This window comes from Chamaea fasciata, unplaced genomic scaffold (assembly GCF_029207755.1).
Source record: "Chamaea fasciata isolate MVZ Bird 193981 ecotype frontalis unplaced genomic scaffold, bChaFas1.0.hap1 SCAF_16, whole genome shotgun sequence".
Taxonomy (NCBI): Eukaryota; Metazoa; Chordata; class Aves; order Passeriformes; family Sylviidae; genus Chamaea; species Chamaea fasciata.
This window is the reverse complement of record NW_027094101.1, coordinates 12,455,862-12,482,336: the sequence shown is the minus strand read 5'-3', so window position 1 is coordinate 12,482,336 and position 26,475 is coordinate 12,455,862. Positions and strand designations below refer to the sequence as shown.

The 26,475-nt window shown below is 40.4% G+C and overlaps 1 protein-coding gene across 24 annotated transcripts in view; it reads left to right on the top strand.

Moving 5' to 3' along the window:
- RBFOX1 (RNA binding fox-1 homolog 1) overlaps positions 1-26,475 on the top strand; it is a 1,151,565-nt gene that overhangs the window by 719,125 nt on the left and 405,965 nt on the right. Inside the window, exon 1 of one of the 24 annotated variants that reach the window (XM_066197705.1) lies at positions 15,526-15,684. The exons of 22 other annotated variants lie outside the window; for them this stretch is intronic. The gene's annotated coding sequence lies outside the window, so the exon portion shown is untranslated. Of the gene's footprint in view, positions 1-15,525; positions 15,685-15,726; positions 15,744-26,475 lie in introns of those variants that run through there. One more of the 24 variants, XM_066197706.1, reaches the window with a different exon arrangement.

The window sequence follows — 26,475 nt, the reverse complement described above, 5'->3', positions numbered from 1 at the left end:
GTGGGAGCAGCTTTGCAGGGAGGGCCCTGGGGGTCCTGACCATGAGTCAGCCCCAGGGTCCCTCTGGGATCTGGGATGTGCTGGGAAAGTGCTGCAGGAAGGGCGAGGGAGGTGATGCTTCCATCTGCTCAGCCTGGAGTGTCCAGGCAGTGCCTGAGCCTGAAACACCAAAGGCCAGAACTCACTGCAGCTAAACAGAGCCAGCACTTCTCCTCTGCCCTGTCTATGCCACCAACACCTTAAAGGTGCTCTCCAACTCCTTCCTAGCATGTGTGTACATATGTGAATACAAACTTGCCAAAAATTCACAACTTGCGTGTCTTAATCACACAGAATCGAATCTGTCCATTGATTCAACAAAAACATTGCTAATTACTGCCAGGGAACTGCCCCTCGAGGATGAGCGCCACAGCAGAGCCAACAGAACACCCATAAACACCTGCATTCCCATCTGGTGAAGGATGATGGCCCATTTACATCCACTGATGGCACATCCCCATCCCATCCGTGGCTGGCACCTGAGCCCACACCCCAGGGATGGCGACAATCCCTGCCCACACCCTCCCAGTTTCTCTGCATCTGAACTGCAGAGCAGCTGCGTTGTCTCAACCCACTGTGATTGTTGGGATTAATCTGAGAATACTTGCCCAGCCTCACAAATCAGCTCGAACCTCACACTGCTGCAGGGGTAATTTTACTTTTTGTTTTGTTTCTCCAAGAGCTCTTTGCTTTTGATGTTACCATGTTCAGGTGGGAAGCATGGCAGCCCAGCAGTGAGCTGCCTTGACTTTCAGAACAGGGGATTTTTGAGCATTTCTGGCAGTTTGCTCTTGATACCAATCCATATATTGTCATATTTATGTGAAGATATCCAAGGAATCTGGAACCATAACAATAATAAAGTGTCAGCTCTGTGCATACTAATGGAAGATGACTTTTAACTTCTTTGTGTGTGCTAACTAAACATCAAATATCCTTATCCCCTCAAAGTGACCAAAAGATGAATTTCAAACCCATAATGGCATTAAAATGCATCAGAAATGAAAAGAACATAAGGATTCATCATAGGTCAGAAAACAAAAGTGCTTTTAAACTATCAAGAGCACAGTATATGCTATTCTCATTTTTTTTCTACTTCAAGTTTCTGAAATATTTATTAAGGAATAATCTGCAGAATAATGAATATTGCTTTTTTGTAGAAGTACAGAATGTATGCTATATTTCTGCTATAGCGTTTTATTAAATATGCATGATGTGAGTTTGTAGTCACTTTGGGGCCAGCTACTGACTGCTCTGTGCTTTAGCAAACAGTGCTGGTTCGGTAAAGGTAAAAAACCCCAAACCATTAGTTTAGCGATGGCTTCTCATCACTTAAAAAACCCAAACAACAAAAAACACCACAAAAATAAATATAAAATTCATTCTTTCTTCTGATAGTTTGGTGCTATTGGAAAGTTACATGTCCAATAAGGTGCATCTCGCTGTCCAGATGAAATATTGATTTAAATTTTGAAAAGATGAAAAGTTTAAGCAGAAAAGTTTATGCTACTCTCAATAGCTAAGGCCATAATCCCTTATAAAAAAGTGGTAAAAGAAAGTATCCAGGATGTCTTCAGAGAGCAATAAAGAAAAAAAAAAAAAAAGTTGGCATTACTAAATTTTGGCCACAACATTGTAGGAGAAGCTACTTCAAACTCGGAGAAAAAAGAGAAGACACAGCATCTTTGGGGGCTGTCACAGCTCCAGTGCCTTAGCACGCTACCTCATCGTTCCTGCTGGGATAGGCAGAATGTGTCCCCAGGGATTCCTGGGAACCAAAATATTCCTGCAGACATGTCAGGAATGTCTGTCTCCCCGCAGCCACAGCAGTAGTCCTGTCTACACAGAGAAAAATAATAAAAAAAAAAATATAGCCTTTTTTTAATTACCTATTGAATTGCTGGATCTGTGCTGACCGTCGGTCTGAAAATCCAAAACAAACGTTCGCTTTTGTTTCTGATTTAAGATTTTCATCATATTTTGTTTTCTAAATGATAAACAGCTAAAGGAAGAATGTCACCAGCATATAACCTGGTTTTGTTGGGGTTTTTTGTTGTTGTTGGGTTTTGTTTTGTTTGTTTGTTTGTTTGTTTTTAATTAGCAGAACATGCTTATAGAAAACCTTGTTAATGATGTAAATGATACAAGTAGGTGCAATATCCCTCTGATGAATCATCAGTCTGAGACGGGGATTTTGCGATTGGTGTTCAAGGTTCATTTCAGATGTGTGCCAGGGTATATTTTACCTGGATAATTTTGTATTGCTGAATTAGGGAAACACAATTTGAATATCTTTTTAGACCGTGCTTTTTTTTTTTTTTTTTTTTTTTTTTCCTCCCAAATGCATCTGTCTGTTACTGAAAATCTGAATTAATGGCCCTGGTTTATTTACATATACTGTGGGAACAATGTCATTTAAGGCTGATTGTGTTAAATCACTGTGTTGCTCTTGCGACAAAGGCAGTTGGTTAAAGGGGGTACTTCTATCAGAGCCAAGTCTTCCCTCAGTGTTATTATTCAAGGCACCACTCAAATTGCCTTCATAAATATCCAGCTGTAAGAACTCGAGCATCAAGGTGTGATATATAGATAAGAACAGCTTCTGAAAATGGCTTGTAGCTGGTATCTAAACTTTGCTGTAAATAATGCTCTCAACTGCCTTTCCCCCCACGATCTTTACAGCACTAACTGGGAATTTCTGCATTTGCCACCCCTTTTAAAAAACTTTGCAGTCTCTTCTCTGTTCTTTCTGGAAGTAGTGCTCACAAAAGGAAGATAGGAATTCAAATGTAGTCCAAATCTTTTGCTTTCAAATAGTATAAAGGAATCTTGACTTCTAAAAACATATTTCTTAGCTAAAGCCCACTGTCAGAGTGAGAAGAGCCTTGAGAATTAATAATCTTTGTGGGGTGGGAGGTTTGCTGGTCCGTGTTAGAGCCCAGAACTGGGGTGGTTCTCCTGCGTCACTGACCAGCTGAAGAGGCCATGGCAAACAGGCTGATTAATTCCTACGTGAAGGTTTTAGACAGAGGTTCTTGAAACAGGAATTAACTATATTTTATGAAATTTCAGAGGAAGGATAAACTTGCCTATTCAAAATTAGAACATATTGACACCTTCTGTTTATTTGATCCTTTAGTAATTCTGATTCTTGCTCACATTTCTCTTTTTTTCTACCATCACGCTTGCTAAATTCATTTTCCAGTAGGAGAACTTCTCCTTGGTAATGTGTAAATTCCTTTAGTGTTTAGAATACTTCAGTAGTACTTTCTCTATTGTATTCTGTCGTTTCCCCTAAGTGGTGACTTTCTTCCAAACCTGCTGTGCTGCTTTTTTTTTTTTTTTTTCCAAATTGTCCTTTCTCACCAGAAAATGTACAGTGTACATGTAAATGTACATGGAGAGAGCAAGGCAGGAACTCTCTGAGGGAAGTTTTGGGGGTTTTTTTGGTAGATGTGAATGAAAGCTGAGGTGACAAGGCCAAATTTTAAATAATTTCGATATTGTAGATAGAGGTAAATCTGGACTTAATTTGGCTTTTGCCATATGAAGCAAAACTGTGAGGTAAGTTTCAGTTCCTGTAAGAAGAGGGACTTCCAGGGTGGTTTTTTTACCTGCAGCTTTGTATCAGTGCTGGAGCTGAGCAGGCAAACTCTGGGTCGGTGACAAACAAATCCTGCTGCTTGCTGCTGCAGCCCAGTCACTGCAGAATCAGAAGGTGACAACAGACGGGAGAAGATTTGACAGTCAAGTAATTGAATAATAATAAAAAAACCTGGTATCTGCTTGCCTTTGGTATAGGAGACATCAAGCAGGCTTATCTAATGGTATGCACTGACCTCAGAAATTGTGATTTAGTTAAAAACACGGTTTTACCCATGGATTCTACTTTGGAATGCAGTGAAGTTTTGCTAGAAGGGTGTCCTGAAAATGAATGCCTTTTCCTAATTTACTTTGGTAACAGACTTTAAATGCACTGCCACCTTCTTTGTTAAACTGGTAGAGTTTACCTTGAGAAAACTCAAGCATGAGCAGTGCTGAATGAAGGAGCTTTTGAAATATTTGGAATGTCCTTATTTAGACCATCATATCCATACTGTTTATATACTAAATCAGAGTTTACCATTCCCGGAGCTTCTGGGCAGGTTATAAATCTGCAGCAGTTTTATTAATGGATTATAAATCACAGTAGCATCTCACAGTGTCAGATTTTAGCTGATACTGTCAAGTGTCCTTATGCATCAAACCCTTGCACTGCACTGTATTGGCTGTTGAGAAATGGGGGTAAAAGGAAAAATTGTTTGAAGTAATTTTGAGGCACTTGTTGATTTTGGTTGTTGGGCTGTTTCCTTTTTTTGTTTGCCTTTTTTTTTTAAATAAGCACTAATAGATGTCTTGGAGAATGATAGGTGGCTTTGTGCTTTGCTTTCAGTTGTCATAAAGCCTTAAAATGAAAAAAAGCGTCTTGTTTGTTGTGAAAGACTATAAATGGCTTATTGAACTCCCTGAGTGTGTCTTGGTTTTTATAATAGTTCTGTGTTCAGATCTAAGGTGATTTAGAGTCTTTTTTACAAATTATGATAATCTGCCTTTCTAATGCTTTCTAAAAAGTGTGTGTAAATTGAGACCACCAAATACTCTGTTATATAATGTTACTGAGATTACAAGTGCTTGCTAAAATATCACTGAGAAGTAGATTTTTTAGTAATGAATTTTCTAAGGAAAAAATTTGCAGTTAGAGAGCAGTTTTTAAGCAGAGTTCTTAAATTATTTCACTGTTGAGGAGGTCACTTGTTGACTAAATATGATTTCTGTATGTCAGAAAAAATGGTTCATTTTCTTCTTAACACCGCTGGGTAAAGTGCAGCACTGAGAGGCTTCAGGGAGAAGTGGGAAACTGGAACCTGGGTGGAGCACTTTGGAAAAGCAAATTTTTGTGCCTGTTTGTGTTTGCTGCTTGTCAGAGCGCGTTGATCCTGTGACTTACTGGTTCCAGTGGGCAGAACTGGCTGGGTTTGTAGAAATCCCAGCCTCTGCTGGATTTGGAATATGCGACAGAAGGAATTTGGCTGCAAGGGTAAGGCTGGGGTAGTGATGAGGGGTTGATGATGCACCTTGCAGGTGGTTCTGAGGAGGCTCCCACACTGGTTAGCGCTTCGTCCAGCACTCGTGGCTCAGGGATTAAACCACTTTAAATGCGGCACACATTGGCCCTTTGGGTCTCACTGGGCTGGTTAGGTTTAGATTGTGTCCAGGTGTAAAGTTTGCAGACCAATACAATGAAATCAGAGCCGAGCTGATGCCTGTGCTGCTGACTCCACAGAAGTGCTGAGGAATGAAGGAGTCAGAGGTTCTGCTTTTGTCCTTCTTGCTTCTCTTCACGCAGCAAACAGGAACTCTGCTGGTCCTGGTAGTTCAGATGAGTCCCAGCTCATCCTTTTTGCAGTACTAGACAACAATTGTTTTAGCATTAGTTTGTCATTTGGGTACATACACGCCGAGATATGTCTTTAAAATTCTGTTGTATTGTGAAAAAATGCATAAAGCTGAATCTTAGAATCTGATGCACAATAAGAGGCAGACATCAGCTGTAACAGATTTTGACATCTTCTGGCATGGTTACAGGAAATCCAAATTATAAATGGGAATCAATCTGTCTTTTTTGGTGGTTCTAAAAGAATCAAATTCAGTTGTGTAATGTTATTTCATTAGGCTTCCTTTTCTCTTTTCAAATAATAGTTATTTTCAAATTTCAGTTCAATTTCTCTTTCTTATGAAACAATTTGGTCTCCATACAGTTTCCATTTTTGTCACTTATCCCCAGTGTAAAGTATAGAGAAAATCTTAGTGCTTCATTTCTCCTTCTAAACAAGTCCATTTTTTTCTGGTAAATGACTATTTCATACAAGCAAATTTGTGTTATCCTAATTATTACAGCAGGAAATAGGCATGGCTACAAAAGAGAAGGAGAGAAGTTCTGTGTCCCCTCCCTCCAGTTCGCTGTGTTTAGTTCACAAACAGCATTTTGTCACATCTTTGTCTTTGCCCCGCATCACTCCATGATGACTTCCTGGGATGAGCCACATCTATAAAGGGGCAGAGTTGTGTTAGGTCCTGGATAAAATTCCTAACACAGAATGGCAGTGCAGATGTTTTGGGAGAAGAAGCCAAACATGGCACTGGTGCCTAAATCTTCATCCTTGGACTCCAACATTTTCACTCACTGCACTCCAATACCTTTGGCCTTGGAAGGATCATGGAGGAGCTTCTCAAACAACTGAAATGTGATCCAGTCAGCCCTGTGAGCAGTGACATGCGGCATCAGAAGGCTCTTAGACTTGTTCCAGTTACATATTCATACATTTTAATGCTTGTTTTAAAGTTGTCTGAGCCCACATGTGGAGGAAGTGTGTCAAACAATTTCCATATATCTGATTGCACTGATCAGAGCTGAGCTTTATGTTTGCCACAGATGTGTTACCCCTGTCCATTGCAAATGCTACAGAGCAGCTGGAACAAGTGAGATTGATGATTTTGACAAGGTGTGGGGGGGAAGTAAATAAATACAAAGAAAAAGAAAAGGCAGAACAAAAAGTTTTCAGTTGAAAACAAAATTGCTTGGAGATTTCAATATTCTCTCTAGACAAATTTTAGGTTTGAAGAATACTTGAAGGTTTGAAAAGGTTACTTTAAGAAGGCTCAGAACAACTGAGAACTATGAGTAAGTGCCTGTGTTCTGTATGAGATCAGCAGGCTTTTTTTTCCTCATGATTCAGCCACTGTTGGTGACCTCAGACCTTAAACCTGCAAAGATGCTGCCCCCAACAATGATGTTTCACTCCTGGTTTTGGCCTTAAGGAGGAGGGTGCAGAACTGTCTGTAAGAGTTAGAAAGGATATTGAACACTTATGGAGAAGCAAAGCCACTGCTTAGAATGAGGAGTTTTCTAAATATCATCAAGTCTTGGAAAGAGAGAGAAAGCAAAAGTGATGCCTGTAGCTTCCTGTACTGTGAAAATGTTGAGTGGGAGAAGGGGAAGGAAAAGTTACTAAAGTGTAAGGTCTGTCTGCATTTCCCATAAAACAATGCTGAGCTTTCAAGAGAAAAAAAACTTTAGTAAGTATTGAAGTGAATAGAAAGAATTCCATGAGTTTTTGAAGTATGTATTGAGATGGATATTGTGACTGGAGTGCAGAAGACAAGAGTTTAAATGCTGTTATGGCCTGTTGCTGTTTTACGGTGATATCCTAGAATCGACCATGAGCTTGGGTTTCCCCACAATTATTACAGCTTGTTATCTTGAGAACAGTGAGAGGTAATGTGTGAGCAGCTGGCTATTATATAGTGACTACTTAATTAGAAGAAAAAGGCACGATACAAGGAGAGTAACTTTGCAAAGTGGCTCCTAGTGCCATCTAAAGTACTGGATGCTACCATTTAGTTTATATGACACTATAAAGACAACTTTGGCCAAGTTCCTGCCTTTACAAATTGGTGTTTCTGTGCTTCATTCAACAAAGTGATAGCAGTTTGAGCATACAGCAAATTGGATGGAGATGTGATTCCTTTGTCTTCACGGAGCTCTCTTACACTGACATTAATAATCGTTATAACACAGTTATTGCTCAGCTCTTTCTCCCTTGCTAAAGTAAAACAAAAGCAGTCCATCTCCTTGATGTATTTTGCAGAGTGAATATAGAGTGAATCTCACCCATAAAAGTGCTGTTGGGTTGACAGCGTTGTGAAATGAAGTTCTCTGCCCAAATGAATATGGCCCATATAAAAGTACAAGTCTCTCAGATTATTGTTTAGCTCATGAAGGTTAATCTGCTCCAGTCCTGTGTTTTGCAGTCCTTGTTCCATCACTTTTTTGGATGGCCTGTTTAGACTACTAATAAATACACGTTTTAAAAATATTGCACACATAAACGAGTCCTTAAAATTAACTCTAGTGATCCCAGATAGCATGGGGCAAGGGAAAACAGATTGTTTCCAAGTCAAACTTCCAGGGAATCATTCTGCCTTGACGGCTTTTTATTCTTTTGGTGTGAATCAGATCCCAGCTGCACCACCTAAAGTTCTTTGGATGTTCTTTTGGCACAGTGGCTAAGTTGGGATATAAAAATAGACCCTGCTGTGCAGGGATCCTTCCAGCACCAGGTAACTGATGGGGAAGGCAGAACTTGCCCCATCCTAGTGGGGAACAGTTTATCCTCTCAGCAGCTCTGTGTTTCACTGCTTTCCTTCTGTAATGCTGTGTTTCCTGTAATTCATTGGAAAGGAAGGAAAATTTGTTTTCTTAGAAATCTCAGTCAGGTATTGAAATCTCAGCAGTGCAGTTTTGTTACGTTTTTAGTTTTTAATGAGGATTACAGGATATAATATAGTTACTTCAATTTGATTGGAGATTTTTAGCACCCTGCCCCATTTTGTCTTGTCCATCAGCAGGCCATTGTGCTTTTACCTTTTTTCTGAGGAAAAACTAGTAAATCCATTCCATTTGCTCACTGAATTGGGAAAAATAACCAAAAAAGCAACAGGAAAACAAACAAAAAATAAACCCCCAAAAGCCCAAACACAGGCAAAACAGCTCATCTTTTCGGCTGGTCCAAAAGCACTGGAAGCACTGCTGTGAAATTTGGAGTTGAATTATAAGAGCACTTATTCTGATTCCATGTTGGGTTTGAACATAAACGAATTAGAACTGTTAATTTTGTGAGAAGTTCCATCTAGATGAGACTTTACCTTGAACTCCCGCTATCATATTCCCTAGGACAACAGAACAATAATTTGTTGTATAAACAATAACAGTAGGGACTTGGTCTCTCTGGACACCCCCATCTGGCAGAGGAAATCTGGTTGTTAGCATATCAAAAGACCTGGTGAATTTCTTCAGTTTACACAGACTTAAATTAATAGAACTCTGTAAAACTTTCTTCCATTTCTATTTCTATTTTTGTAACTGAAATTTGGACTCCTATAACATTTATGAGACAGTGTTATTTTTACTTTTACATATTGAGAGGAGGTAGAGAATTTTTAATTTCTTAAAAATCAAAATCCCCAACTAATCTATTCTCAAGTCCCTACTTTCTTTGTGAAGGTAAGTTCCCACTGGAGGTAGAAATGTTGTTTTCCTGCTGCAGCTAAAAACAGTCTCAGGATCCCTCATGGTCGTTTTTTTGTTTATTTGCATTTAAAAAAAAACCCAACAAAACAACACATTTCTGCCAAATTATCCATTGTCTCAAAACATCAACAAATAACACTGCGTTCAGCATGTTAAAATCCCTGGTAATGTTCTGAACCTCTGGCTGATTTGAGGTTTAGTATTATTATTGTTATTATTTTGTGTTATTGAAGCCTTCATAAAAGCATGGGCTTGGGGGAAGGTGTTTGTCCTTTTGCTGCCACTTTTTGCTCTTTGTTACCTGGGAAGTGAAAGGGATGTGACTCTTGGGAAGCACAGGGTTAAACTGATGCGTGTTTATTCCACTGTTATTTTTATTGCTTCTTTTTCTCCTCTCCTTTCATTGATTTAAGTCTCTATTTTCTTGGATTAGTTTAAAAAGATAAAAAAAAAATTGTTGCTTTTATCTATGAAAAGAAGAGGCAAAGTTTTAAATAAAAATGACTTGCCAAATATTTTATTTTCATTGAAGTAACTGAGAAGGTTTTGTACAAGCATTTCTGTCTCAACAGAAAGTGCATATGCAAAAGTAGAATAACAAAAAGATTTACTGGCTGAAACAATTCCCCCTGTCATGTGGTACGTAAGAATTAAATATTTATTCCTACTCACTGGGCTTATAAAACTCTATTCAATTATGTTGCAGACACTACCAAATGGTTGTTGAGGCCTCTAATAATGCTGCAAATGGTAAAATATATAGTATAAACAATACATGAGGAAACGTTATGGGAAAATATTCTCCAGCCCACAGAGTTTGCTTCTTTGTTGCAGTAATTATTGAGACAGATGACAAAGCCATCAGCAGTCTGTGGTGCCAAAAATGTGAATTTCAAAGGTGTTCTGCTGTGTATGAGCCCAAAAGCTGCAGTGGTTTGGGGCTGCCCAGTGCAGGGTGGTTGTCCCTCCTGACTGTCCTAAGCCTCCCTAGAAATTCAAAAGAGTGGGGTTTTTCTTGGTTTGGTTTGGTTTGGTTTTTGTTTGTTTGTTTGTTTGTTTGGGTTTTTGTTTGTTTTTTTTGTTTTGTTTTGTTTTGTTTTGTTTTTTTACTTTAGCCAGAATAATGAAACAAAAAAAAATCTCACTTATCCCCTTTCTTCCTGAATAAAGCCATTTGTCCTTTCTCTGTGGGACTGTGCAGCATGGGTACACGGGGTATTTCTGAGTCCCTTCAGTCACAGCAGAATGCCTCCTGGGCTCTCTGGAGCCTGCACCGTGCTGCTGACCGTGGCAATTAGCACAGCCTGTAATTACACCTTGAGAAATCGGCACCTTTGGCAGAGCCTGCCTCCAGCCCCAAACACAAGGCAGCAGCAGCAGCAGCAGCTTTTGTTCAGGATCTCTCCTTGTAGGTTTACAATTCCTCTTAGACTTGTTCACTGCAGGCTCTGTTAGAAATCCTTCCTTTTATTTCTCCTGGGACTGTTGTGTGTTACTTTGCCAGCCCAGGAGCTCGGGCTGTGTCGTGACAAATTTGTAATTAGCTGTTCCCAGCACTAACTTTGCTTTCAGAGGGAAGAGCACTCCTAATCTTTGCTTTTTCCCCTCGTGCCACGTTTCTCTCCCTTATCTCTTAGAAGGTGGCATTCTTTGCAGGCAGTTGTAACCATTAGTAACCAAAACCCAGCACGGCATTTGTCAGAAATCCCACTGCTTCCAAACTGTTGCTGTAAATGAATCCATTCCTATGCCAGTATGATAATTTGAAAAGCATTATCAGAAGAACTGGAATTATTTTCTCATTTCCTCCCAGTAAATGGATCCATTGATCCTTAATAACTTTCCAGTAATTCTGCTAATTGTCGTTTTTCCATTAATAAGTTTAAAAACGTGCCATCAGATTGCTAGGTGTGTGTATGCATCACTATGCCTTGAGTGCATCGAACTATTTTTAAACAGCAGTAATGAATTTTGGCTAATAGAGAAATGTTTTCATACTTCTGTTAAGTCAACAGCCTTAAAGTAGATGGAGAAAATGGGAAAATATCAACGGTGCCCATCGTCTGGGCTGAATGCCAGTATTGATAATAAAATAATTAAAAGATAACAGTGTTTAAAAACAAACTGTAAGCCTGGCCAAAGTGAAAATCAAACCCAATCAGACTAGTTCTATGCAGGGTATGCACAATATGAGCTTGTATAATGTTGTTTGCCATTATCCTTAGGAGCCCTGAAAGAGTCAGCATTCCAATGCACAGTACTTCTTGTAGGACCCTGATGATTCCTAATCTTCAGTTAGCACACAGTAGAACTGTACTATGTCTTCTTTTTTTGACTTCTTTTGTGTTAAATGAGAATCAAATAAGGCAAATTCCCCAAGTCAGGACTGCTTTGCCTGCAGCACATATTCTTTTCAGGATTCTTTTCAGTAACAAACTGCCACAAAATTTTTAATGTTGGGTATTTTTCCCATAGAAATGTCTCACTTCAAATCAGTGTTTGAATGAGAGGAGGGTGTTTCAGGGAGAGAAACAAGACCACGTTTAAGAGATTAAAGAGGACACAGGAGAAGTATTTGTCATTAATTCAGCTTAGCATCTATCTAGGAAGGCTTGGATTCTAATATTTTATTATTTTGCATTGGCAATGGAATGTCCTTCCCTAGACTGGGACTGCTGCTGGCAGGGAGCGTTTCAGCCACCTTTAAACTGCAGCCTCCTCAGTGCTGCAGCCCTTCCATAACAAACAAAAACGTTGCAAAATCCTGGAGGACAGAAGTGCTTATCAGATGCTTTCAAGCAATCTGCCTTTAGAAAATTAGAAACGTTAGAATTCCTCAGGAACCCATTGCATGTCAGCATCTGGCTGGGTCCTGGAATGCTTTGCCAGTTGTGACCCTGAGCCTGCTAACTGTGCTGGGTTTATTTTGCTGCTTGTTCAAGCTCCCTAGTCCCACCCGTGGAGAAGCTGTTCCAGAGAGGAGCAGTTTGGGATGGAGGATCCATTCTCAGGGTGGATGAGTAAGCACTGATGGACATCTGTACTGCTGGCACTGCAGCCAGCACAGCCAGCTTTTGGGATTCAGGGGATTTTTACCCTTACCTACTGAGGTGAGAAACTTTTTTGCACTCTCTGTGATGAACATGGGTGATGAAGATCAGGGGAAAATAGCATCTTTTTTCCATTTCTTTCACCAAAAGCTCAGGCCCAGTTTCTAGTACAGTGTGCAAGTAAGCCTGTATTTGGACCAGCTACATCCAGCTACAGAAAAAATCCACCAACCACAATGAATGAACCCAATTCTAGAAGAGAGGAAGAAACAGACATTTATTCCCTGCTTTTTTTTTGCCTTAATTAAACAAACATTTAAAGGTCTTTAACAGATGTTTTCTTATTTTACTCAGGTGGGATGTAAGTGATGCATTAGTCTCTTTTATGTCATTTTATTTTGGCAGCTACAGTCTGAACAAATTAGCACACCAGAGAGATGTCCCAATACGAGCACATAGGCAACCAGTGGTTAAGTATTTGGTAGCACATTGCAGAGTCCATGGGCTGAAATGGGAGGCTGCAGCCTGTTTGCAATCCCTGCATGGGGCTTAATTGCATTTCTGAAACACTCAGCTGCTGGTGCTCTGCAGGTTTTGTTTGTGCAGCTTTCTAAGAGAAACACCAAAACCTTCTTAAATCGTTGTGAATTATGATTTTGTAGAAGTTACCCTGTGCTGGCTGACTAATGTACGTATTATGTTGTGCTTGTGCTTTGTGAAAAAGGACTGGAAGCATTTAAGTGTGTACATATTTAAATATGTGTGTGTGCACTTGCTGTGCGACTGAGACTCTGAGTTTTTTCTTTAACACAGCTAAAATTTTTAGAGTTACATTTTATATGATGCTGGTGTAGAGGGAAGGAATGCGACAAAACCAATTTCAAATTTGTGCTAGAAAACAGTTTTCTCCTAGAGCATTTTGTGTGCTATCAAGCATTTATCTGTAGCATTACACCCGCAGTATTTGTCTTCCAAAAAGCATAAAGTTTACTGTCACACTGAAGGCTGGAGTGTGACCACCGTGGTAGCAATCCTAACTCACAGTCCACCTGGCTGGTAGTGGGAGATACCAAAAGCAAGACTGAAACGTTTATTTTTAGTTTTCATCAGAAAGATGTGTCAGTACGAGAGAGAATGAGTGAGTGAAAGAGGCTGGGGCAGGTTCAGGAAACAGCCAAGGTGGAGGAGACCCAGAGCCCACAGCTGTTCCCCCTCATTTGGAGTAATTAGTTTTCAAAACTGAGAAAGATCAACAAAAGATTCCTCTTCTGCAGCTCCACTTGCATGTTTCCAGCAGTTTCTTCTCCCATGAATATTCTGAAGTGTCTCCCAGGCTGTTTTCCCTCATTCCCTGAAAGATGATTCCTTCCTGGCCGTTCCTGAGCCCCATGTGCAGCTCAGGCAGGCAGAGGTTCTGGCTGTGGTGCTTCTGTGACCCTGCTGTCAGAGCTGTGGTGACACACCTGTGACAGGCTGCCTGGGCCCTGCAAGGGGTTTGTTAACTGATGGTGCCCATGAACTAATTAAGCACTTACACAGGAGCTAATGGTGTGCTCACCTGGGAACTAACTGGGGACTCAAACATGAGCTGCTTGGACACTTGTGTAAATTCATGAGATGCTCATGAGCGGATGTGGTAAACGACACAATTTATGCCCATGGCAATCATTTCTTTAGTCCCTCTTATCTTTCCTCAGAACTGAAATACCTCCCGGATTTGGCCTAGGCAGGAAGAATGGGATTCTGGTTCTGTATGTGCCCGCGAATGCTGATTTGTATCCAAGAGCACTGAACAACAAATTGGGCTTTCTGCCTGCCAGAAGGAAGGTTTGGGTTTGTCAGGTCCTGTCCTACCCTACAGTGGCCTACAGGGCCTTTGCCTGTGTGTAGTTCACCTGTCTGACCAAACCCCAGGGAGGAACTGGTTACAGACCAGTGTCACCCACTGTCAGAATGGCTAAGGACACTTCTGCTTCCATCCTTGGAAGGAATTAAAATTTTTGTTTTTCTTCATGGTTTCAAGTGAGCTGCAGCATCTGAAGTGAGAGTCTGTGAACCAGGAAATGCGCAACAATATACGAAACAAAAGCTTTTCCTTCACTCGTTTTTTTGCCAGTGCATAATGGAGTTTTCAAAAGCCTTACTGGAAGAGTAGAATTATAGAATTGCTAAAAACCCGTTAACTTTTAACATATGAATTTCAATGGCATCAGCATTCTGTCTAGCCAGCTGCTTGTCTTTTGACACAAAGCAATTGCTGTTTATAGATGAATATACATAGCAAAAGTAGCACAATCTTTCTGCAGGAAAAGTAACTCCCTTGTCTTCTTAGAAATTCATTACTGATTTGGCAGGAGGATTTTTACTTTTTCTAGGCTCTTTGATCCAAAGATTTATATGACTGTAACCTTGAATGCCATTAGAACAGAGCACAGCCATCACTTTGCCATGTTTGAATCAGTTCTATGCAGAGATTGGTTTTTAATTAGATTAGAGAAATCTGAAAGAACCTGAGCCAAATCATGGTATATCTGAACTGCAGTATAAAAGCAAAAGTAAGTTCAATACAGTTTTGTTGGTAGCACTTCATTGACTGTAAGAAGCACATGAGGTGTTTGAACTTGAAGATTGAATTCAGTAGAAACTGTTCAGTAGAAACAGTCCTTTATAATCTGGGAAAGATTTTACAATCTGCCAGTTTTTCCTTTTACTCACTGGAATGCGAGGAATTCAGCTCACTATTCTGATCCTATGCTTGAATGCACCAAGAGACTGGTTCTTTTGGGGTTTTTTTTTTGTACACCTTTTAGCTATAAATCAGTGCCCTTTCATTACAGGCTTTTGATGTATACTCAGTAAAAGATGCAAGGGAACAAGTTTGTCTTTATTAATCATGGTGAAAACAGAGAAGCTTTCCACCCTGGTGATGAGATTTGTGTAACTAAAAGACAGCAGGAGCCTTTGCACTCTGCAGCTTCCAACACTCTCCAGAGTCACTTCATACATCAGTGTCAACCTTGGACTGTTCTCTCCAGGGACAGCATAATTATCTTCATCAAGTGCAACTGGATGGTGTTTGTGAAGTGGCAAAACTGAATCTCAGCTTTGCGAGAATTCTCCCTGTTCTCCTGCAGCCAGCTCTCCTGTTCCTAAATAATTTGTTTCTATATGGACACTCTCCTGGTCAGCCAGCTCTGGGCGTCCCTGCTGGAGCCCTGGGGCTGGGCCAGGAAGCTTCCAGAGCTCCCTTCCTGTCGGAGAAGGGAATACAGGTGACCACACCCCTAATAAGTAACGGCTGTGTTAATTAACAATACAGCCTTGCCCCTGATGAGTCACAGCTGTATCCAATCAGGATGAGGGAGATAAAAAAGGGGTTCAGCTGGTAAGGGGAGGATTATCATGGAGGAGGATTCTTGAGGATCATGAAGCAGGATCCTGAGGAGAGAGAATCACGGCTGTGAGGTCAGTCTGGGTCTGCAGTCAGAGCCTGTTGTTGGAACCTGCAGTCACAGTGTAGCCAGGTAAAAGCCTGCAGTCGTAGTACGGCAGGAAGAAATCAGCAGTCAGAGGCTGCAAGGGAAACCTGCAGCAGGAGCTTGCTGCAGCCAGTCAGGGAATAGTTGGAGTTAAGATGACTAAGCCATGAAAAGGAATTAACCAGGACCCTTTTTATGCTGTGTTTAACAAGAAGTCTGTGCCTCAGCTCATTTTTACCCTCTAATAGGAGGGCTGCTGCAGCACCTTCCAGCCTCAGCCATTGTGAGTGGTAGTGTCTCTCTGGGCTAGAAAGTAACTTCAGGTTGTGCAGTGGGTTTGTAATATTACAGCTGCCCAACAGAGGAAGATGCAGTGGCTCTCCATCGTTAGCAGAATGCTCGTTAAGTGTTCCCTGGGTTTATTAGTGTGCTGATGGTGATCCAGACACTGGCAGTCAGCTGACAGAAGAGCTGGTGGGCAGATTCTGCTGCTATGCGCTGTAGGAAATGGCCAGTTGGAGGAATAGGAGTACTGCATCTAAAATTGGACACATTTGCTGTTTTGACTATTAATTATGCTTTTTATTACATGACTTCTTTAACACTGAGGTTCATTGGTGTAGGCTTCACCTTCCTACTGCATTTCCTGGATGATGGAGATAATGGGATTGATTCTGAAGTTATTAAAGTGTTGGTGTAAGTTAGAGGTGTGTCAAGTGGAGTTAATGAAGTTGCATTCATGCAAGTGAAATGAGAATCAGTAAACTGAGTATAGGAAAAAATGTGGTGGGCTGGGAGAACAAGTCTGAGCAGGAGGATAAATCTTGGTGGTGAGAATGTGAAATTAAAAAAATGTATCATCTGGAAGGTGAGTATACGAGCCAATGCCTCTGGTTTGTTCTCACTATTGTCAGTATCTTCCGCTGAGTTCTACTGCTCACTGCATACCACACCAGACTCAGATGGTCACTCAGATGGTGACTCATTTCCAAAAATGTATTTTAAAATGTTTTTAGCATTTTTATAAGGGAAATTGTAACAAACCGGGCTTTTAAAGCTATTGGTCTCATTATTTTTGCCAGTGTTTGTTCAAAATTCTCAGTGATCTACCTTTTTATAAGTAGGTTCATAAATACTGAAGACACTTTTTAAAATTACATAACTCAAAAAAAAAAAAAGGGAGGAAAATCGAAATAAAGGAAAATTCAACTTATGTCTGCACATCATTTTAATGTTTGCATTAAAAGCCAGCCAGAATCAAGTCTGGTCAAGGATCAGTCAATAATGACCCCACTTCCTAAGGATAATTGTTATTATTTTGTGGTTTCATGTCTTATCAGTTCTCTGTGTTAGCAGGTTTTCTCATTTTCCTCTCCGAGGCATGATGCTCTCCTTCATTATTTCTCCCTTCTGCTCTGCTTTTTTATACACCTGCTAAGGCATTTCCCACTCTCACAATTAACAGTTATCCCACTACCAAAAAGGAGAGTAATATGCACTCACAGTGTGCAAAATAATCTTTTAACTTGTTCTGCCAACTGGATGCATAAAAAGAACTTATCTAGCTGGTTCATTGCTGAGAAAACTTTTAGCAATTTATTCTTTAAATATGCTGTGCCATTTGTATGTTTCGGGTACAGTAAATCTTGCTTCATTCATCATTTTCAAATAAATGCACAAAAAGCAATAGCTAGTCTTCTGTTACTTATAACTACCCGTGAAATAAATACTGTGCAAATCTCTTTCCATTGTCTTTTTAAAAATTTAATTTAAATTTCAACTTGGCACATTACAAATGTGTTAATTCCCTGTTTATCTGGAGAATGGTGGTAACTTTTTTTGGTTGCTTTAGAAAATGCAAGTGTAGGTGTTCTATTATGAAACTACATAAGCACACATATACCTTCCTAACACTAAGGCTGTTTCCCAGCTGAGGATTTAAACTGTTTTCCCAATGTCACCAAGGCAAGGGATGATGGCAAATGAAGGACATAGAGAAAACTGAATTTCTCTAGGAACATAATTTGAGGCTGATTGCTGAGGGGACTCTGAGTGACAGCCTGGCTCTCAATGACATCTGAGAGTGTGGACCTGTGTCTAATTCCTGAGGGGAAATTGCAGATTTGAGATTAGCTCTAAATCCTAGATAGGGTAGCAATTCCTGAGACAGAGCTGTAATTTCAGCCTTGATGGAGTCATGCTGTGGATCTCTTGGACTGAGTGGAAGCAGCGCGGTGGCACCAGCAGGGTTTGGTGTGGTGGGGGGGTTTGCAGCTGTGATGGACCCACACACAGAGAGTTTGTTCGGACAGCACATCCTTACCAGGTACTGGGGAAAGATAAATAAAAAAGGGTTGGGTTCCAGCTTTCCAGAATTGTTCATTTCTCAGTCCTTACTTGGTGGACTGATATCATCAGATTTTATAATTTAACCTGTGATGTTTTGGTAGGAGTTGCCCAAGGAAAGCTACAGACACGAAGAAAATGCCACTCAACTGTGGTGTCATTTTGTTTGTCTTACCCGACTTTGGAAATGAAATTAGAGCCATATCCATTAATAGGGTTTTCACAGGAAACAAGAGGGTGAAGCAACATGGCTGGCTTCCACCAAGGATAAGGGCATTCCTAATATCCTCCTTTCCGATATTAACCTTTTGGGATTTTTGTTTTGTCAGCTGTGCTATTACATTTTATACTGCAGCATGGTATTTTCTTCAAAATAGTTAATGGGATGGAGTTATTAGAAACTCTTTTGAGAGCAGTGCATTGTAATTATTGAAAGATTATCCAAATTACCTACTTGGAACACATGAAGTGTAAGGCAAATATATCTAATAGTTTTATATTCACTTTCTAATGACCTTGTTTCCCCAGGTTTTTCCATTAAAAAAAAAGAAAAGTACAGATTTTCAGGCAAATTGGTTTTCACATTTGGGAATTTAGTGTGGGTGAGACAGTTTCTCTTTTACAGGATTTTAAAAAAATTAAGTCACTCATCATTATTTATAGAAACATACTAAATTACTTTGCCAGGTTGTAGATAAGTGTTCTGAGTAGAAATATATAATAAAAAGAAAATATAAATAGCTCATTACTTGTGAGAAGAAACGTTTTTATGATGCTAGATTAAAAGAATAATGGTTTTGTATTCCAAACTGTTTTATAAACTGATTTACTTACTTGCAAAACATGTTATATTTTGGGGCTTTTTCCCACAAGTCTCAAAAATCCAGTTGTGAGGGAGAATGACTGCAAGGTGTCAAAATAATACATTTTTTCCTCAAAAGGATCTTTTAGCCTGCTTGCATAACCAGTGCATGAAAAAAATGTGATACCAGTGGGTTGTTTTTCTTTTAAACTATTCATTATTTATGAAGTGCAGAGAAAAATAGTTACAAATGATTGTTTCAGGGGACTTCCTGTAGCTATACAATCATGTTCAAAGGATTTATTCATTAAACAGTGGTTTAATTCCAGTATGAGAAGTTCAGGCTCTTGTTGTCCTAACCTAGATTTAAAAAAAAAAAAAAAAAAAAAAGTTATTCCATGTCTCCATATGCCTATACATAAATATTTAAGAATTTTGGTTGAAAAAGTCCCATTTGTTTAATAGGAGATTATAATATGTACCAAATATTTGTTAACTTGGCAATATTTTCCTATTTCAACTTCAGTGCTGCTTGAATTTGCAAGTAAGATTTTGGAGACTCATTTGATATTCAGTCTATTGTTTTTTATTGTTTCCAGTCTGTGTTTTTCAGTCTGTTAAGAGGAAGAGAATAATTCCTGTCTTCAGGGAAGGGTGAGGTGTGGGATTTCCTGCTCCACTATCTTGAACAGTGCTGAAAAAGAATCATTCTGGCTCTGGGATTTCTCAGCAGAAGACACCACACTGAGCCTCCAGATTACTATTGTTCCACAGAAAGCACAAAATTCAACTTAGCCAACCAGTTAAAATCTGCTACCCCGTTACTGTTCTTAGTTTTCAATGATCATTTCTATAGCAAATGTCCTTTATGCCAGTCATAATATAAACTGCAAGACAGTTGGGAGTGCAGTGGCAAGAGCTTTTGCTCCATGTTTCACCTTAAGAAGAGTTCTGTGACTTGGATTTCTGACTCCCGTTTGTGGGCTTAAAAGTTATTTTGTAAGTAGGCAGGAATATATTTCTTCTCTGTATTACTTGAAACCAGAAAAAAAAAACCAAAAACAAAAACCCAAACAACCAAACACTTCACTAAACTGTTCAGGAGGATGTTAAGGGGCTTTTTAGAGATTTGAAGACAGACACTTCCTGCTCAGGATGAATTTTTTCTGGCTGCAGACATTTCTGCTTTCAGCTGTGGGATGTCCCAGAGCGAAACGGGGCAGGGAGGGAAGTGCAGGACCAAGGCAGGAGCTGTTTGCCAGGGAGGCAGGAGGTGACTGTACTGAGACTGTCCCCTCACAGGTGTGGCACTTGTGCCCTTGGAGCCTGAGAAGCTCTTTGGTAGCACCTGGAGGTGATGTGCAGCCAGGCTGAGCTGTCACACCTGCTGTCATCCCAACCAAAATGCCTCCCCTGGATTCAGCAGGATCAAGCTCTTCTTTCACAAGACAGCCTAGATTAGTCGGGAATGAGGTATTTACCCAAAGGGAAAAGTTAGCCTTGTATTTAACAGAAATGGAGCGTACTAAATAATAGTAACAACAATAATAATAATGATGTTGAAACTTTTAATTTGGTGGTGACAGCTCTCAGAAAGAAATATGCATGTAAAGTTGGAAAGTCCTGTCCTAGACTGGTATATAAAAGTAGCATGAAGTCAGATTCACTCTTTCAAAAATGTCGGTGCTGTGTTGCAAGAATCATTTTACGTTTTCCAGAGCCTGGTAGCAATACTAGAAGTATGAAAGTCAAGACGTTTTCAATGCATTTTGCTGTGGTTTATGCTGTGTTGGCAGCAGACTTGTGCTGTCTGTTTTTTATCCTGGGGCAGGGTGAGGTTTCCTTCTGTAGCCAGAGGGGTTTCTGCAGCAGGGTGATGCAGTTTGTCCTGTGTGCAGGCCGGTCTTTCCAGGGAGTTTACTTGGTTTTGTTGAAAGATTCTCATTTTGCTCCATTCACCAAAACCTTATCAGTGTTTAGTGTTTGAAGATACAATCTATGCATTCCAGTGAAAACTGTCCTGCTTACTTGAGAATTAATTAATTAATCAATGTGTTCTGATACTACATGTAGTTCTCAGTGTTCCAACAAATGATAGCAGGCTGATGTTTTCCCATTCTATTTTGCTCTTTTTTGGGTGTCAGTAATATGATCACACACATAATGAGACCTTGAGTCAGCTGGATCTTTTAAGTGGATTTAAATAGATCTCCTCATTACAGAGCACTCCCCAAAGAAAGCTAAAAGGCTTCTTTGCATATTTCAAATGGCAGGTTATATCAGAATTAAAACTAGAGTACTTAGGGTTTTGAACAGAAGACTCTCAGAGAAAATAAGTAATAAATAAAAGGGATTTATGTGCAACTCTTCTGCCTGCTGTGTGTCCACAAAGGCAGGTTCTCACTGACAGATCTGATTTCAGCTGGTGGCTTTGCAAGTTGTAACAAGCAAAAGTTCCAAGTTCACTTTAGCCCCTGCCGGGTTCTCTGTTCTCAGAGCCCCTTCTGGCTGCCCCCTGCTCATCCCTGTGGTTTTCCTGGCTCTGAGCAGCCAGTTCCCCTCTGCCACCTTGTGCTGGCCAAGCTGAACCTCCCCAGTGAGCACTCCTGGTAATTCCCAAGGGAAGGACTGCTCTTTCCTTTTCTGCAGGACGTTTCTGTTGGAGTTCTAGAAACTTAGAATTTGGAGTTTTAATGTATTCTAATACATATGAGTCAAGGTGGGGGGGTTTGAGTGTTGTCTTTGTCGTTTTTCTTCACTTTCTTCTTCATGGGTTTGGGTGGTTTTCTGTAATTGGGCGAAAAAGGTCCATATTGTGGGCCTTGGGTGGTCATTATTGGGTCAAAAACATAAATAATACAGGTGTCACTCTGGTATTGGGTAGTTATCACTTAAAGACCTTGGATAGAGTTAGGAGCTCTCCCTTTTACCTCATTTCTCTAACTTGCTAGTTAGAGCTCAGGGCTCCTGAGTCTGTAAATACTGTAAATAGATCAGACACAATGAACATTCCGAGTCCAAACTCAAGTCTACATTTCCTGAGTATTATTTATCCTGACCTTGGCAGAGAAGAAAAGAAGCCAAAACTGTCACACGTTCCCACCTCATCCCATGGCTCTTTTCAATGTGACATTGATTGTAAACAGCAGCATGGAGTCTGTCACAACAGTTTTACTTCTGCGCTGTTAAAATCAAGACCTCTCCTGAAAATCATATTATATTTTCCCTGTTAAAATGAACACCATTCCAAGGCAGTGAAGGCTCGCTTCCATGCGTGTTCATGTCACACAGTCTTATTTTCGGAAGGCTAGGATTCCCCAAGCTGTCTTCCTTTGAAACTTTCCATAATGCTTTGTATCGAGGCATTGGCCATTTGTTATTATTGCCATACAATACTGGAAGGACTCTAATATATTTAAAATAACAATTTTTTAACATCCATGGCCTAACAGTATTACTTAAAATATTAAATATATATTTATATTAAATATTCAATATATTTTAAAATATTAAATATACTAATATTACTGGAAGGACTCTAATATTATTTTAAATGATATTTTTTTTACATCCATGGCCTACCAATATGACCTTTAGGCTGTGTAAGAAGTCGGAGATCTTCACTTTGTTTTGTCAGATTCTGTTTAGGGATTTGTTTTCTCACTGTTTCCCCGGTGAGAGATTTCTTTCGCTGATGGATAAAATGTTCCACAGTGCACAGTTTGTGTGTCAGGTATTTTCACTGCATTGGTTTTCTCTGGGGAGAACTGTAAAACTATAAGGTGATGGTAGGAAGCTGCTGCTGTAACATCCGTGAGTGGATTCCTTGAGTGCTAACAGAAGTGGATCTAAATGGGGAAAATAGCAAACTTTGTGTATAATTTCACTCCTCAGAACCCTTATGCACATCACATCAGTTAAACAGCTCTCATCTGGCAATATTCTTGCTCAAAATAGGGAGTTCCCAAAAAATGGCTTGTTTCCTCAGAGTATTTCTGTTTGTTTTTACCTTTGTGTCTCAGTACTACAGGCATTGGTATGGAATGAAGAAGGAAAAATCCAGGTGTTCCTGTGGCTGCACAGGAGCTGCTGAGTTGGTTCATGGAAACCTGGTTTCCTTCTCTCTAATCATCCTCTGCGCGGAGATTCTGCTCTGGGGGTACAGTGTGATGACACCTCCATCTGAAAATGGCTGTGTGCGTTATTTGTTGCATTTCTTCCCCACTCAAGAGAAACATCTGTGCTCTTGTGGAAACAGTGGCAGGAGACAAGAATGGAATTTCTTTCCTGTGGTGGTAGGCTCCTCCCGCTCAGTTTTATTGCAGGGTTTTTTAAGGCCAAGGTAACCTGTTTTGTTTGTTCCTGATCTGGGATGAAGAGGTTGTAAAAAAGGAGTTCTCGTGAGGTTGCTGACTCCTCTGTGTGCTCCACACCGCATTTCCCCCTTTGCAGTGGGTTATTAGCCTGGCTGGGTTTACGGCTATGTTCAAAGTCCTAGACTAGAAGTTTTCTGTACAAATGCATGATCTGCCTCATATAGTTCTTAGCTCTTACCCATTTTCTTCCTGGTGTTAATAATAACAATAGCAATAATATTAATTTGTAGGCATTATTCTTTTTTTATTTGCCTCTGAATAGTGTCAATTAAATTAACTTCCAATCGATTGAAAACTGCTCTGTCCAAAACAGTTGAGGGCAGATTTTGTCATCACACATTTCTACAGGGGCAGGAGCATGAAGAGACAATAGTAAAATTGCGTGGCAACTTCTAGCAAAGGACATCAAAGCATTGCTCAAGCTTTAATGAACTAAATCGAGGTAAAATAAATGGTGAAATCAAGCAATTTTGAAACCGAACGATTTTGTAGTTGCTAGAAAGCACTGGAAGAGGAGAAGGAACAATAACATGTGTTTTCTGTACAGCTTCAGCAACACCAGCTACTCTAGTTTGTGAATTAACTTAATATTCAACATTTTGTCATGTACATTAGGTGTTATAATGCATGAAATGAATACACAGTCACATCCCAGTGGCTGCAGTTCCCAGTAATGATCGACAATACTGCCTCTAGCTAGCTAACACTTTCCCCTATGAAATATTTTCTGCATGACCACATCCCATGGCAGCAGGCAGCAATGGAATTTATGAACTAGCTGGAGCTATCAGTGCTGGTGAGGAAGCAATAGAGAAAGATGTATGTTAAAAAACAACAACAACAACAAAAAACAACAACAAAAAATCCCCCCCCCCCCCAAACCAAAAATTCTGTGAGGGGGGAGAAGGCAAAAGATAAATATCCAAGCAGAAAGAAGTTGTCAATATGTCACACAGACACTTTGAACTAGCAGCTTAATGGCACTGCAAATTTCTGTCTGGGTCCTGTTTTTAAAATACCCAGATTTTCCTAAATATAGCTTCCAGTTGAGCCTGTTTCTTTTAGCTGTAAATAACTCCAAAGAACTGACACAGAATGGAGCTTTCAGGTTTCTGCCAGGTTAGAAGCACGATTTGATTGCATGACTGGGAGTTTGGAATGTTCAGGTTCTTTTCAGGTCAAGTTTTTGTTGGGTTTTTTTTTTTTTTTTTTCTGAAGCCAAGTCAGCGGTGTAATTCTCTTAGAGAATGGGGACTCAACTTTGCAGTGTCTTGACAGGAGTTTTCTTTCCCCTCCTTTTCTTGCTGTGCAGCTATTTTTTGGCCTTTCTCCCCCCACAATGCTACAATACTCATGCACCATATGAGAGGAGGAGATTACAAATCAGTTTTCTTATAAATATACATATATATAGCCACTAGAAAAAGCATAAATAATTTATTTTCAGACCTCTGTACCTCTGTGTGACTGGCATTGTGTTTGAGACTGTTATTCTTGTAAGTAAAAGTGTAAAATGGTTCCATTAGTCCAGATTTCCAGAACCAAATTCAGTGGAATACAAACCAGTGAGATCAAGTCAAGACTCAACAGAGTCAAGAGGAAGTGGGAATATAATTCATATTATTGTGGGTACCAACTTTAACATATCTTGATCTGTTAATCTCTCTCCACAGTAGGTTATACAAGGAATGCAGACAAATAAATGCAGGAAAAATATAGCAAAAAAAAAAAAAAAAAAAAAAAAAAAAAAGGTTGTAAAAAATCCCAGTAATCTTCTCTGCATTGCCCCTGGTTTAAGTTTTGCATTCAACAGAAGTGACTTAGAAACAAATATCTAAGTTAGAACACACTACATCTGTACCATAATTGTATGGCTGCATTTTACAGGAGGCATTTTTTGTGGAGAATTAGGGGAAAAGCATAGTATTTCTGGGCCAAAATCTAGGATTTGTGTAAAATTTCTACATTTTAGACATTTACCCCTGCTCAAGCAGGGGTATCCTGGGATATTTTTTTATAGTCCAGCACCTTTTGAGTGAGGAGGATCTCACACCCTGTCAGGGCAGACTGCTCTTGTGGTCAGTGCCCCTCACAGTGAAGAAATCAGTGGATTTCTGCAATCTCTGGATGCCAGTGTGACCCTGAGCACCTCGTCCCAGTTCTGTGTCACCAACACCCCTGCTGAGGGTGCTGTACCCCTCAGCCAGGCTGCATCAGCAGGAATTGTCCATCAGTGCATCCACATCCCGGAACCTCCTGGATTGCCAGTGCCTTAATACACCGCCCATCGTTTGGCTTTGTAGGCATTTCCTGGCTTTTACGTGCATGTGCTGGAGGAGGCTCCATGCAAGTTGTGGAGTTATCTTGTGTTCCCTTTGCTCATCACCCCCTGCACAGGGCTGCTGGTAACTCTCCTCCTGCCCTTTCCTAGTTTAACAAAGTCTTTATTCCGGGTTCAGCCACTCTCCTGGCAAAGCAGCCTGGCCCCTCAAGTTTCCCCTCTTTGAGAGGTTGCCCCGCACCATCCTTAGTGCCCACAGAGAAATCCAGGTGGATTCATTAAAGCAGGGTGGGCTGGGACAAGCGTTGGCACCTGGCAGCCCGGGTGCTCTGCTTTAGAGCAGATTGGGAAGCGATTATCCCCTCTACTCAGCACTCACTGTGTCTCTGGTTTTTAGCCCCTTGGAAGTATAAAACCAGGTAACAGCTGGTGGAGATGGTCCCTCAGGATGGTCAGGAGTGCTGCTCAGCCTGGGAGGAGACCCCAGAGGAAGAGGGCTCAGAGGGCAAAGAGCAGCCCCTGAGTGCCTGTGAGCGGGTGAGACGGAGCCTGTCCCTCCACAGAGGTATTGTGACAAGAGGATGAGAAATGCAAACATGCAACTAAAACAAGGTGGGTTCAAACTGGGAAAGTTTTGTTTCCTGGGAATATTTAAGCTTTAGAATGGGTTGCTTGGAGAGGCAGCTGTGTGATCTCTCTTGGAAGTTTGCAAAGAGCATCTGTATCAAACCCAGTGGTGTGATCTCACAGATGACTGTACTTCAATCAGGAGTTCCTGCCTGAAATCTCTTGAGGCCCCTCCCAGCCTGACTTACTGTGCGGGGCTGCAGTTCTTGAGACGAAAACGCATCCAGTAGCTGAGAACTCCTTGTTTCAGAACTCCTGAGATACCTTATTGGAAACATCCCTAAACATCCCTTCCTGGGCATGATTTGACTTAATAAATGTAGTGAAATAATCCACTGGAGTTAA